Here is a 12549-nt window from a genome sequence, read left to right as displayed (position 1 = left end):
AAAAGAAAAGAAAAGAAAAGAAAGAAATTTGCACTTTATCCTGTAGGGTGGGGAATTACATACCACTTTTAAGCAAGGGAAGTCATGTGATCAGACTTGGCAAGGGGGAGGGATGGGAAGCATGGAGGAATCAGCATTTTCTGATGCTCAGTTTGAACCCAACTGTATGCTAGATATTTGACATACTTGATCTAAACCCTTTGCTGTGTTTAAAAGAAAAATCCTTTTTTTACAGGTGAGGAAATAAAGGCTATGCCTTATTCAGTTACTTGCCCAAGGTTATGGTAAGAAATGGTGAAGACCTAAAGAAAGGCAGTGACCACAGGAACAGACAGGTATTTGAGGGAGAATCAGCAGCATCTGTAACCATCTGGCTGTTGGAAGGAGGGAACTGGTACCCTGGCCAAAGCTGAGGCTTCCCCCACATCTCTGGTAGGGCAGGAGGAGACCCAGCAGGTAGGAAGGGAAGAAAATGAGCTCAGGCTCCCAGCTGCCCAGATGTCTCCAAGAGGCTCTCTTGAGAAATTGGTGTTTATAACATGACAATGTCGTAATTTGGCTTCCACCGTGACTTGATAATTAGCTTAAGTTATCCCCCATTGGCATTTCATTCAAAGCAAGAACATTCTTCCATTCATTCTGATGAGGCCTGTTGTCTGTGAGGGTTACAGGGTAAGTATGAATCAGGAGTTGGGCTGTCTCTCCGTTTCAGCTGACGTGAGCCAGAGAACAAAGTGGGTGAACTGCCTGCTATCTTGGCTAAAGTCTGTCTCGGGAGCCTGGGCGTGGGCTCCCCCTCGGGAAGGAAGTTGGCTGAGGGTGGGATGAAGGGACCTGCATATTCCTCAAGGCTCTGTCTAGAATTTTCCTCCATCTCTGGACACTCAATTAGAGATTGATTTCTAGGCACTGCAGTGATGAAGGACCACAGTTCACTTGGGAGGCAGCTACAGAAGGCTGTGTTTAGGGGAAATGGGAATGTTTTCAGACTTAAGAGTAATTGACAAGGTAGATTCTGTATGACTTAATGGCTAATTCAGAGAGTGAGGAAGACAGGGCTGGGCACATTGGCTCAGCCTGTAATCCTAGTACTCTGGAAGGCTGAGGCGAGTGGACTGCCTGAGCTCAGGAGTCTGAGACCAGCCTGAGAAAGAACCAGACCCATTTCTACTAAAAACAGAAAAACTAGCTGGGTGGAGTTGCTGGCACCCGGAGCCCCAGGTACTCTAGGCTGAGACAAGAGGATCACTTGAGTCCCAAGAGTTTGAGGTTGCCATGAGCTATGATGCCACAGCACTCTACCCAGGGCAACAGAGTGAGACTCTGTCGCAAAAAAAAAAAAAAAAAAGCCAGGTATGGTGGCTCATGCCGGCAATCCTAGTATTCTGGGAGGCTGAGGCAGATGAACTGCTTACACCAGGAGTTTGAGACCAGCCTGAGCAAGAGCAAGAACCTATTTCTACTAAAAATAGTAACACTCTGTCTCAAAAAAAAAAAAAAAAAAAGGAAAGAAAAAGAAACTGCATTTTCTCCTTTAAGGTCAGCAAGTAATCTGTGGGATAATACTTTGGAATGATTGTGTTTTTAATAAATGAATTAAGTAGATCACTATGGCTAACCAGAAGGGAAGGCAGTGGACAGGATCCACTCCAAAAAGAAAGAAAGAAAAAAGTTAGCCAGGCCTGGTTGTACATGGCTATAGTCTCGGCTACTTGGGAGGCTAAAGCAGAAGGATCACGGGAGTCCAAGAGTGAGCTATGATGATGACACTGCATGCTACCCTAGGTGACAGACAGAGACCCTGGCTTCTTCCCTGTATGTGACAGAGAGGAATCACATGCAGTCACAGCCCCATGAGCCAAGAAGCAGGAAGTACAACTGTCTCTCAGCAGGAGTAGGACACAGGAAACAGTAGGGCATGAGCAAAGCCATCAAGAGTGTCCCTAGCCTCTATTCTGGTCACTTGTTCCCCAGAGCAGAGCATGAAGGTTATCAGGCTGGCACAGTTTAGGTCACATCTCCATACCTTGAGTGCCTAGGGCCCAAAGACAGAGGCTTAGAATTCCTTCAGTTCTTTCTGTAAATATTTATTGAGAACTTAGTATGTGCCAGGCACAGTTCTAGATCCTGGGATACAGCAACAAAATTCACAAAGATCCCTGTCTTCATGGCACTTACATTAGCGGGGAAAGAATGACCACAAACAATAGACGTAAATACATGAATAATGTAAAAGGTTAAGCACAAAGTATAAGGTAGATGCGGAGAATGGGGTGGGGTGAGAACAACACACAGCTTTAAATAGGGTGGTCCGGGAAAGCCCAACTGAGAAGGCAAGCACATGCCAGGATCAGCAAGGAAGCCAGAGGGACAGAGGGATTGGGGCAGCAGGTCATATAGGACTTTGCAGGCCCCTTTAAGGCTTAGGTTTCCTTCTAAATGCAATGCAACCTCTGGATGACTCTATGCTCAGGGGTAAGCTGACCATCTTACAGTCTAATAGGATCACTCTGGGAGGTCGAGGCAGGTGGATTGCCTGAGCTCAAAGGTTTGAGACCAGCCTGAGCCAGAGCGAAACTCCATCTCTAAAAAAAAAAAAAAAATGCTGGGTATTGTGGTGGGGGCCTGTAGTCCTAGCTACTTGGGAGTCTGAAGCAAGAGAATCACTTGAGCCCAAGATTTTGAGGTTGCTATGAGCTATGAGGCCACAGCACTCTACTGAGGGCAACAAAGTGACACTTTATCTCAAAAAAAATTAGGATTGTTCTGGCTGCTGTGCAGGGAATAGATGGCAGGGGCAGGGAGACCAGTTAGGAGGTGACCACAGTACTCTAGGGTAGAGAAGGATGGTGAAGATGGTGGGAAGGCATCAGATTCCGCACATATTTTGAAGGTAGAACTGACAGGATTTGCTGACAGAGTGAATGTGGGAGAGCAGTCAGGAATGATTCCAAGGTTTTTGGCCTGAACAATTGGAAAGGTGGAGCTGCCATCAACCGGGATGGAGCAGGCTGCTGGGGGGTGGGAGGAGGAGGCAAAAGTAGACATAGGAGGGGGGACACTGGACAACCACAGTCTCCAGGAAGGGTCCATCGCAGCGTTACTGGTGACCTGTGGCAGAACAAGTTCAGAGGGGTGAGGAGGAGCCAGAGAGTGGATGGGAACTGAGCGTGCAGAGGCAATGCTCATGAGAGTCAGAGAGATCTGGGAGAGAAGGCCCAGGGGCTGGGGGCCTGGTCCCACTGGGCACTGAGGGACAGGTGAGAGTGTAGATCAGGATAAAGAGGCTGCACCTGGGGGAGGAGAGATGGATTCTGGCCGAGGCTGGAAGGCAGTAGGTCAAGCTCATAGCACTGAGGGCCTGGACAGGCATCAGAGAACAGGGGGAGGAACATCAGAGACATCAGAGGTGGCCGAACTAAAGAGTGGGAGGAGTCGGGCACAAGTCCAGGATTTTAATCTCAACTCCTGCCAGCATCCTGAAGGCCTCTGTGCACCTCTGAGTCCAGCCCTCCTCATCTCCACACCACTTTAGCCCCAGAACTCATCCTACCCCTGCCATGACCCTGGAGTTCTCAGCTCTCTGAGCACAGCCTCACACCTGATCCCAAATGCTAACAGCTGCTTTCTCTGCTTTTGTGACAGCAAACACTGTTTGCTGGTCCCCAAGCCTGTCTGGCCCCTATAACCCACAGACCCCTCAGGTTACCTCACCTGCCCTCCACTAGAGCCCCCTTCTCAGCTTTCCTTCCTATTTCAAAGAGAAAATACAGTGCTGAGCACACGAAGCTGAACAGGAAAGAGTACATATTAAATACTTTGATGAAGTTTTGGACAAGCAAAACGAACCTATCCAGATCTAAAGTGACAGAAATCAGATCAGTGTTGCCTAGGGCTGAGGGATTGATGCCAATGGGATATGAAGGAACTTTCCAGAGAGATGGAAATGTTCTATGTCTCTCTATTAGGTGATTACATGGCTGTACACACCAGTCAAAAGTCATCACCTGTACATTGAAAACGTGTGCATTTTATCATAAATAAATTATAACATGATAAAGTTGATTTTTAAAAATAGAAAACGAAAACATTTTTTAAAAGTGAAAGTACATGCTATCAAGTAGAAAAGTCCTACACATACACGCTCATCTGGCCCCATCCTTCACTTCCTCCCTTCTCTTTGGGAAAGCAGAGGGCCCCTGTGGTCCATGCAAGCCCTCATAGCCCAGACTGTCCCACAAAAAATGCACACCACCCTTCCTCTGACCTTGTATCCGTCTTACCTACTGTCTTGTCTCCTCATAGCTCACAGCCCAGCTCCTAGGATTGTCTATACTCCCCCTTCACCATGCTGGATCAGTCACCTCTCCATGGGATAACTACACTGAGGGCCCACTGCCTCCCCCATTTCTCTCTCCTGCCTGATTCCCAGAACACCACTTTCTCTGGGGTTCCTCCTCTGGTTACTCCTCTATCAACTCCTCTCCTTCTTCCCCCTCTTAAGTGCCCATGTTCCCTGGACCTCTGGCCTTAGCCTTCTGCTCTCTCCTCTGTACCTGCACAGCCTCCTGGCATGACCTCATGCACTGCAGGGCTTCAGTTACCATCTACTGCTGACTACACTCAAAGATGCCTCCAAATATTTTTTTCATAGTACCAAGGATGTGGCAGAAGAGGTCACAGAGTATTACATATGCTTCAAAAGCATTTCACAATTTTGTTTTGGGGGGACACGGTCTCACTCTGCCACCCTGCCTGGAGTGCAGTAACGTCATAGCTCACTGCAACCTCAAACTCCTAGGTTCAAGTGATCTTCCTGCTTCAACCTCCTGAGTAGCTGGGACTGCAGGTGCTTGCCACTGCACACAGCTTATATTTTCTATTTTCTATAGAGATGGGGCTTACCCTTGCTCAGGCTGGTCTCAAATTCCTAGCTTCAAGCAATCTCCTGAATAGCTGGGACTAGAGAGGTACACCACTATACCCAGCTAAATTTTTCTATTTTTTTGTAGAGACAGGGTCCCACTCTTGCTCAAGCTGGTCTCAAACTCCTGGGCTCAAGTGATCCTCCCACTTTGGCCTCTCAAAGTGCTAGGACTATAGGCATGAGCCACCCCACCTGGCCTACATTTTACAATTTTTTTATTTTTTTGAGACAGAGCCTCAAGCTGTCACCCTGGGTAGAGTGCTGTGGCATCACAGCTCATAGCAAACTACAACTCCTGGGCTCAAGCGATTCTCCTGTCTCCACTTCCCTAGTAGCTGGCATTACAGCTACTGCCACAACGCCCGGCTATTTTTTGGTTGCAGCCATCATTGTTGTTTGGCGGGCCCAGGCTGGATTCGAGCCCACCAGCTTAGGTGTATGTGGCTGGCACCTTAGCCACTTGAGCCACAGGCACAGAGCCACATTTTACAATGTTTAAGATTTATTAAGTCTTCTGGCATAATCGGCCAGACCTCAAACTCACCAAGCCCCAACCTGAACTCATCAACTCTCTGCAAATCCTGCTCTTCCTCCCTTCTTCAGAATTCCAGTTGTTTAAGACAGAAACCTAGGAGTCACCCTCACGGTCCATGACCACCAACTGTCAATTAACCCCTTCTCCTGATTTCACCTATAAATCCCCTCTCTCCATTCCTACAGACACTCCCAGAGTCCAGATCCTATTCCTCACACCCAGAGAAGCTTTTTCATTCATCCAAAAACATTAACTGAGCACCTACTATGTGCCAGACACTGATCCAGGTGCTGTAACACAACCCTAAAAATCGCTGCTCTATGGGACTTCCATTCTAGCACTTGAAATAATTTCAAAAGTCACTCCACCTTTCACCCTAACTGCTCTGATTGCCACCTCTATTTCAACTACAGTGAACTTCAAAACACATGCTCAGCTTCTTCCATGGGTCAAGTCTGGAGCATATGTGAGGCACCCTGATACCTTCCCTCCTGTGTGCTCTTATCTTCTCTTCCTCCCCTAGCAAACATGTGCACCACTGGATATGGCAGGGCCCTCATGCTGGCATGTACACATGCTGGTCTCAGCCTCATCTGGCTACTCATGTCAGACCCTGCCTCCTTCAAGGAGTTTTGCTTGACTTTCTTCTCTACTCCAAGAACCTACAGGGCCAGAACCTGCTTTCATCCTTTCTACAGCACCAGTGCCTGGCCCATTATCTGGCACATAGTAGGTGTCAGCAAATGGTGATTGATTAAATAAATGACAGTGAATTAACAGTATTGACACACAGAGGGACAGGCTTGGGGAGGAGGAGATAATGAGTTCTGAGTTAGCCCCAGAACAGCCCCCTTATTGATAATATGAACCAACCCATGGACACCTGGTTCAGGCCAGGCATGGTGGCTCATGCCTGTAATCCTAGCACTTTGGGAGTCTAAGGTGGGAGGATTACTTGAGGTCAGGAATTCAGGACCAGCCTGAGCAACTGGGAGACCTCATCTCTACAAAACATTTTTTCAAATAATTAACTGGGCAGAGTGGTACGTGCCTATAGTTTCAGCTACTCTGGAGACTGAAGCATGAGGATCCCTTGAGCCCAGGAGTTTGGGGTTGCAATGAACGATGGCAATAGCACTGAACTCTGGCCTAAGCAACAGAGTGAGACCCTGTGTCCAAATAAATAAAAGCAGGGTGCAAATCCTGCTTCTGTACCCACTAGCTAGGTGCTCTTTGGGGCTTTCTGAAATTGTTTCCTTCCTTGTCAAATGGGAACAAGAATATACATAGAACCTATCTCAATGTTGTTGTAGGGAGCATGTTACATGCTTAGGAAAGTGCCTGGCACACAATAAACTCTCATCAACAAGGAGCTATTGCTGTGACCATGACTATTGTCACTATCACCACTATCATCATTACCATGTGTCCATCCTGGCCTCCTGATCCTCCCATCCCCCTAGTGCTGTTCTCCACTATTTCCTCCTTTCTCACCTCCCAACTCATGCCAACAGTGGGCTCACTGTGGTCAGCTTTCACCCTCACCAATGTTTGGAACTTTCCAAACTGAGGTCACCAGGCACCTTCTCCTTGCACAACCCTTCCTCCCCCTCACATGTTCCAGGGCATATGACCCTGGCACTGCTTCCTCCTTCTTAAATGTCCCTCTTTCTTGACTTCCATGATGAACTCTCCTGTTGGTCAGGATGGCCTGCCTGCTCACCCTCTCTGCTGATCCAGACCCAAATAGTTGACTGCCTACTGGGCATCACTACTTCTTGTGCCATAGATGCCCAAAGTCAGTATGTCCAAAGTGGTTAGTTACCAGCTCCATCACCTCATTCCACTCCTGGGTTCTACTGGTGAGTGCACAGATGATCCCCACCCACCAAATCTCCTAGGCTGCACCCCTGGGAGTCCTCTCTCAGTTCTGCTTTAGCAAGTTTTCCCAGTCTCACACTCTTAACATCTTCCCTTTCTCTTCTCCCCTCTGCTGCTGCCAGAGTTTAGCTGTCTTCTCTCACCTGGACCCTTACAAGTCAAAGTAGGGCATAGGCCAGGCATGGTGGCTCATGCCTATAATCTTAGCACTTGGGATTACAGGATTACTTGGGAGTCTGGGAGTCCCCACAAAGTGTGCTCTTTGGACCAGCAAGGCAGCATTATGTAAGAGCATTTTTTAAAAATGCTGGATCTAAAAATCCACCCCAAGACCTAGAATCTACATTTGAACAAGACCTCCCAAGAGAGTCACATGCACTTTAAAGGTTGAGAATTATTGTCCTAACCAAACTCTCAACTTACAGCTATCTCCTAACCCTAACCAACCCCTGACTTGACAACCACTGTGTAAATATTCCAGTGCACCTTTTACTTAAAAGCCCACAGTCTTCCCATTGCCCTCAGCATTAAGTCCAAACTCCTTAGGGAGCTATCCAAGGTTCCTTAGTCTACTTTCGCCTTATTGCCATCCCTCTAACACTTGCTCCTGCTCTCCTATCACACATACCACTGTATGGTTGCCACAGTGCACAACTTCAACACACTCTTCACTGGTTCCTACCTCTGTGCCTTTGAACATGTTGTTGCCCCCACCTAAAATGCTCTTCTGCCCCATACCTGCCCACAAAGCCTCTCTTACCCTCTGGGTGCCAGCTCAGGCCTTCCCTGACCCTGTAAACATAGTTACTTCTTCCTTGCAGTCGTGGCACTGTTCATGGCACCATCATAGCCTTTTTCATCTTGAATTGAATTTACTTCTATGTCTGTCAGACCCACCAGCCTGGGTGATATCTCTGTATCTCCCATGGCTGGCCCATGATTCAGTGAGTTTCTGCTGAAAGACTAAATAATAAAATTTCTTTTGAATCTATCCTAATGGTAACTGTAGCAGGAGAGATAAAGATTAGATTTAAGAGGAACTGGTAAAGAGGAACGTAGCAGAGCAAATGTGCTAGTCATCTGTCATCCCTCAGCCGGGAAACTTCCCCAGGAGTAGCATCATCAATCTACAGAGTGTTAACTCCAAGGGGACTTCCACAAGCTTGTCACCCAACCACCCACCAGAAAGTAACTGGTTTGCCCAAGGTCATACTGTTGCTTAGGAGCAGGGCTGCACCTAGACTCCAAGTAGCTCTGGAAAAAGTTTGAGCAGATAGCCACCTTATCCCATGAATTTCTTCTCTTTTTACCTATCTTAACTCCCTAAAGGATGTCCCTGATATCTAACATGGTCAGGGGAACTATTTGGGCCCACTCACAACTCTTGTGGGAACTTGGTTAGCTGGAGTTGTCAAAATCCTGCAGAGGAAGGGACCTAATTATCATTATTTCAGAGATTAGCAAACCAAAGCTGCTAATGGCAGAGGCAGGATTTGACATTAAGTAGTGTTCTTCTGTAAAAGGATATGAAAAGCAAAAAAACCCACATGTGCAGTCACTATTTACAATATCATGACTGCTGATTTCCTAATGCTGGGGGAATCCCCTAACTCCCACCAGTTTCTCCGTAAATGGAGCCTCCATCCATCTCAAACGGGGTGTCTAACTTAGGAAAGAACCTGAATACCCACCTTTGCAAACTAACGAGGCTTACCAGATAGTCTATGGTCATAACCTTTAATGGGGAAATCATCCTTCCCTGTGCCGGGCTCTTGACAGTGTCACTGCTCACATCAACCCTTAGGTTGGTACTCTGGTCGGAGGTGAAACTGAGATCCCAGATAAGGCACTTCCAACTCAAAGCCAGTAAATGGCAGGGCTGAGACTTGAACCCAGCTCTGTCTGACTCTAGCGTCCCCAACCCCCACCCTGCTTTCTGACTGACCATGTCAGTCATTCCTACCAAGCAGATAGACCACTTGAAACCTTTGACTGGCTGGGTTACTTCGACAGAAGTAACAATCTCTCCCAACGATGTCAAGGTCAGAAGCTTTGCTTTTTGGGGGGGGGGGGCGGTGAAGAGGAGAAAACGGTGTGAAAACGAGAAGCAAAGGCAACGCAAACCCCAGGGCACCTACACAGCCTTTTTTCTGAGCCCGAGGCTGTCTAATGGCCAAGAAGAGAGATCGCACCCCTGACCCCTGGCACCTGCGAAACCATGCGCCGGGTTGGCTAGCAGAAGCGAAACCTCAACACCCTCCAGCTTCCCCCGCTCGGTTCTGGGAACCGGCAAGCCAGGGTTCACGGAAACTTGCCCGGCGGCAGCCGCCTCCCGCCCTGGGACCGCCCCGACCACAGCCCGCAGCCCAGGGCTGGGAGGTGCGGGGGCCGGCGCGGTCGGGCCCGAGCAGCAGCGCTACGCGCGCTTCCGCCCCGCTCGGCTCCAGCAGCGGCCGCGGCGGCCCCACAATCCCCTTCTGGCTCCGGGGACGGGCGGGGCGGGGCGGGGCGGGGCGAACGGGCGGAAATAATTTTCTGTTTGGTCGTCTCTGCCCTAGTCCTTTAGCCGCGGGACGCGCGAGATGGGCGAAGATGCGGGAGGCGGGAAGCGGGAGCGGGAACGCGCTGCCCTGTTAAGCTTAGGGCGGCGGTGAGAGAACTAGCAAGACTGAGCGCCTACTGTGTGTCTTAGCGCTTTACAAAAGAATTTTCGTTCGGTCTTAACCACAGCTCTTGCCAGAGGGTATTAACAACCCATTTATGGAGGGACAAGCTGAGCTTCGAAGAGGTGAAGTCATTCTCCTAGAGTCACAGAGCTAGGACCTGGGTGACACCCCAAATCAGTGTTCATTTACGCTACGGAGAGTACGAGGAACTTGAACCACTTGTTGGCCAAGTCCCGCTCTTGCTGGGGTTTTTTTTTTTGCGGATCGGCTCATGGTGGGCGCTCAGGAGAATAAAGGTTGGAAGCCTGAGAATTAGCCTAACAGCTCAGCCTTCGGTACCCCTGTGAATTCAGCCCAGCACTTGGGGCACCGGTTTTCCCCAACCTTGGAAGAGAACATTTTATGGATGCGCACTTAGCGGAGACAGGAACATCCCAGTTCCGCACAAGCACACGACGAACACGTGGTGGCGGAGCGGGAGCGGAGGACGGATTGGGTTCAAATCCTGACTCTGCTGCTTTCAAGCTGTGTGACTTTGGGCAAGTCATTTCTTCCGTCAGACCCTTAGTTGCTCCATCCACAAAAAGAAGCATTTTAACCCCGCTCTAACGCGTTGTGGAGGAGGATTAAACGAAACAATGTTCCTAAAACAGTAAACACACAAGTGTTGTCACCCGATCATCCCACTAGCTTCAAGGAGCGCAGCAGACGCCAGGGTACCCGCGACAAAGGCTTCCCGGCTCCTGCCTCTAGGTCGTCTACTCCTGGGAGCAGGGACCAACGGGCCTTCCAGGGACCTCTGTCCAGCGAAACCAGAAACTATGGCCCCTTGGCGGCAGTCAGTCCGCAAAGCAAATACTCTTAAACTCTGCGCATGGCTAGGGCTGACATCTTTGAGTTTATTTTTCTTGCAGTTTTATTCTTGCTAGTAAAAGTAATTCGTTAGAAACTCTTAAGCGAGGTTTCTCCTTTGTGTCTTGTTTAACTTTTCGCATAAGTGAAATTCACAAATCTGACCAAGTAACTAGAGAGGGGCAGTCCTCTCCGGAATCTTGGCCCTTGGCATTAACCTAGCTCCCAGTATCTCACCCCCAGGCTCGAGGCCGTATTCTCAGGCTTCTCCAGCTCCACCCGCTTAGACTGATCCTTTTCGTCTCAGCAACCCTCCGGGATTCCCCGTGTCCACGCTGGAGGGAGGGGAGGTGGCCTCCAGAACTCAGCTTCCCGGACCTCCCCAAACTCCCGCCTCACCAGGATTAAGAGAATAAATCCCCGACGCCACAGACCAGGTCAAGGACAAGTTCTCCCCCCTCCTTACTCCCCTCTCCTGGGCGGGGATTCACCCTCCCTAACCGGATGAAAGGTACTAAAGAGACGAGGTGGAGGGGGGGGGATGGCGGCGGGCCCCAGCCCTTGATGTTCCGGTCGAACAGGTGCTAGTGAAAAGGAGGCGGACCCAGCGGAAGAGTCTGCCAGGGGGGCAGTGGGCTGAAGGTGGGCCGGGCCTCCTCTACCCCTAGTACCCCTACGGGTCTTCCCCTCTCCTCTCTGTCTACCCCTCCCCCGCAGGAAGCGTTCCCGGCGCTAGGTCTTTGAAGTGTAGCTGAAGCCCCCAGGGCTGCCTTCTCCTCTCTGGCACCCCACCTCCCGCTGGGGGATGACCTTTGGTACCCGCAGGCGTCGAAACCCTTCTTTTAGGAAATGTGTAGGGGGTCACATCTCGCCCCCCCCGCCCCGCCCACATCGGTCTTGGAGAAGAAGCTGACGCCCCTTTCTTCTCCCCCAGACATTAATCCTTTGGAGTGCTGCGTGTGAGTTATGTTGTGTTTGCGGTTTTGCCTAGAGGTCAAGTGTAACTTGTTCATGAGCACCTCTGCAGTTTCGAGTCTCTAACTTGCGTGGTCTCTAAGCGCTCCTCTGGGACTAGAATTGGGGTTTGCGTCTCTGGGAGGGTCAGGTGGTGTGGCTGTATGAAACTGGGCGTGAGTTTCTCTGTCTGTGGGTGCCTAGGTGTGGATGGGGTTTGAGTCCTTGTGCGTGCCTGTCTGTGAACTCGACGAGAAGCTCCCCGAGGGCAGCAATATCTTGTTGACTATATCCTAGCTGCTGGCACATAGTAAATTGTGTTAAATAAATACTTGTCGAATGAATAAATATCTGCCTGTGAGTGTCTATTTCCAGAGTGGAGTCCAAGGAAAGGGCCCATGAGCGGCCAGCCCAAAAGACGCCCAGACACGGAGGGGCTAACGGCCCACGTCGCTAGTGTTCCTTCTAGCACCCCTTCCCCTGGTCTCCACCCGTAAGTTTCCCCGAGGTTGAAAAACAGACCTAGAGACGAAAACCTGCGTGAAGGGAGTCGGAGAGTCGGAGCCGCGGGGCCCGAGACGAAAGGACAGGCAGAGGGAGGGCTTGGGAGCGACAACCAAGAGCTATAAAACGAAAAAGAAAGAAGGAAAAGATGAACCGAGCGAACAAGCGAAAAGCTCCCTACCAAGCCAGGCTTTGTTCCCTGAACCTAAGACTTTACCCGGCGGCGGGCG

Source organism: Otolemur garnettii, unplaced genomic scaffold (assembly GCF_000181295.1).
Source record: "Otolemur garnettii isolate 467f Iridium unplaced genomic scaffold, OtoGar3 scaffold00018, whole genome shotgun sequence".
Taxonomy (NCBI): Eukaryota; Metazoa; Chordata; class Mammalia; order Primates; family Galagidae; genus Otolemur; species Otolemur garnettii.
Note: the sequence above shows the minus strand (reverse complement) of the source record.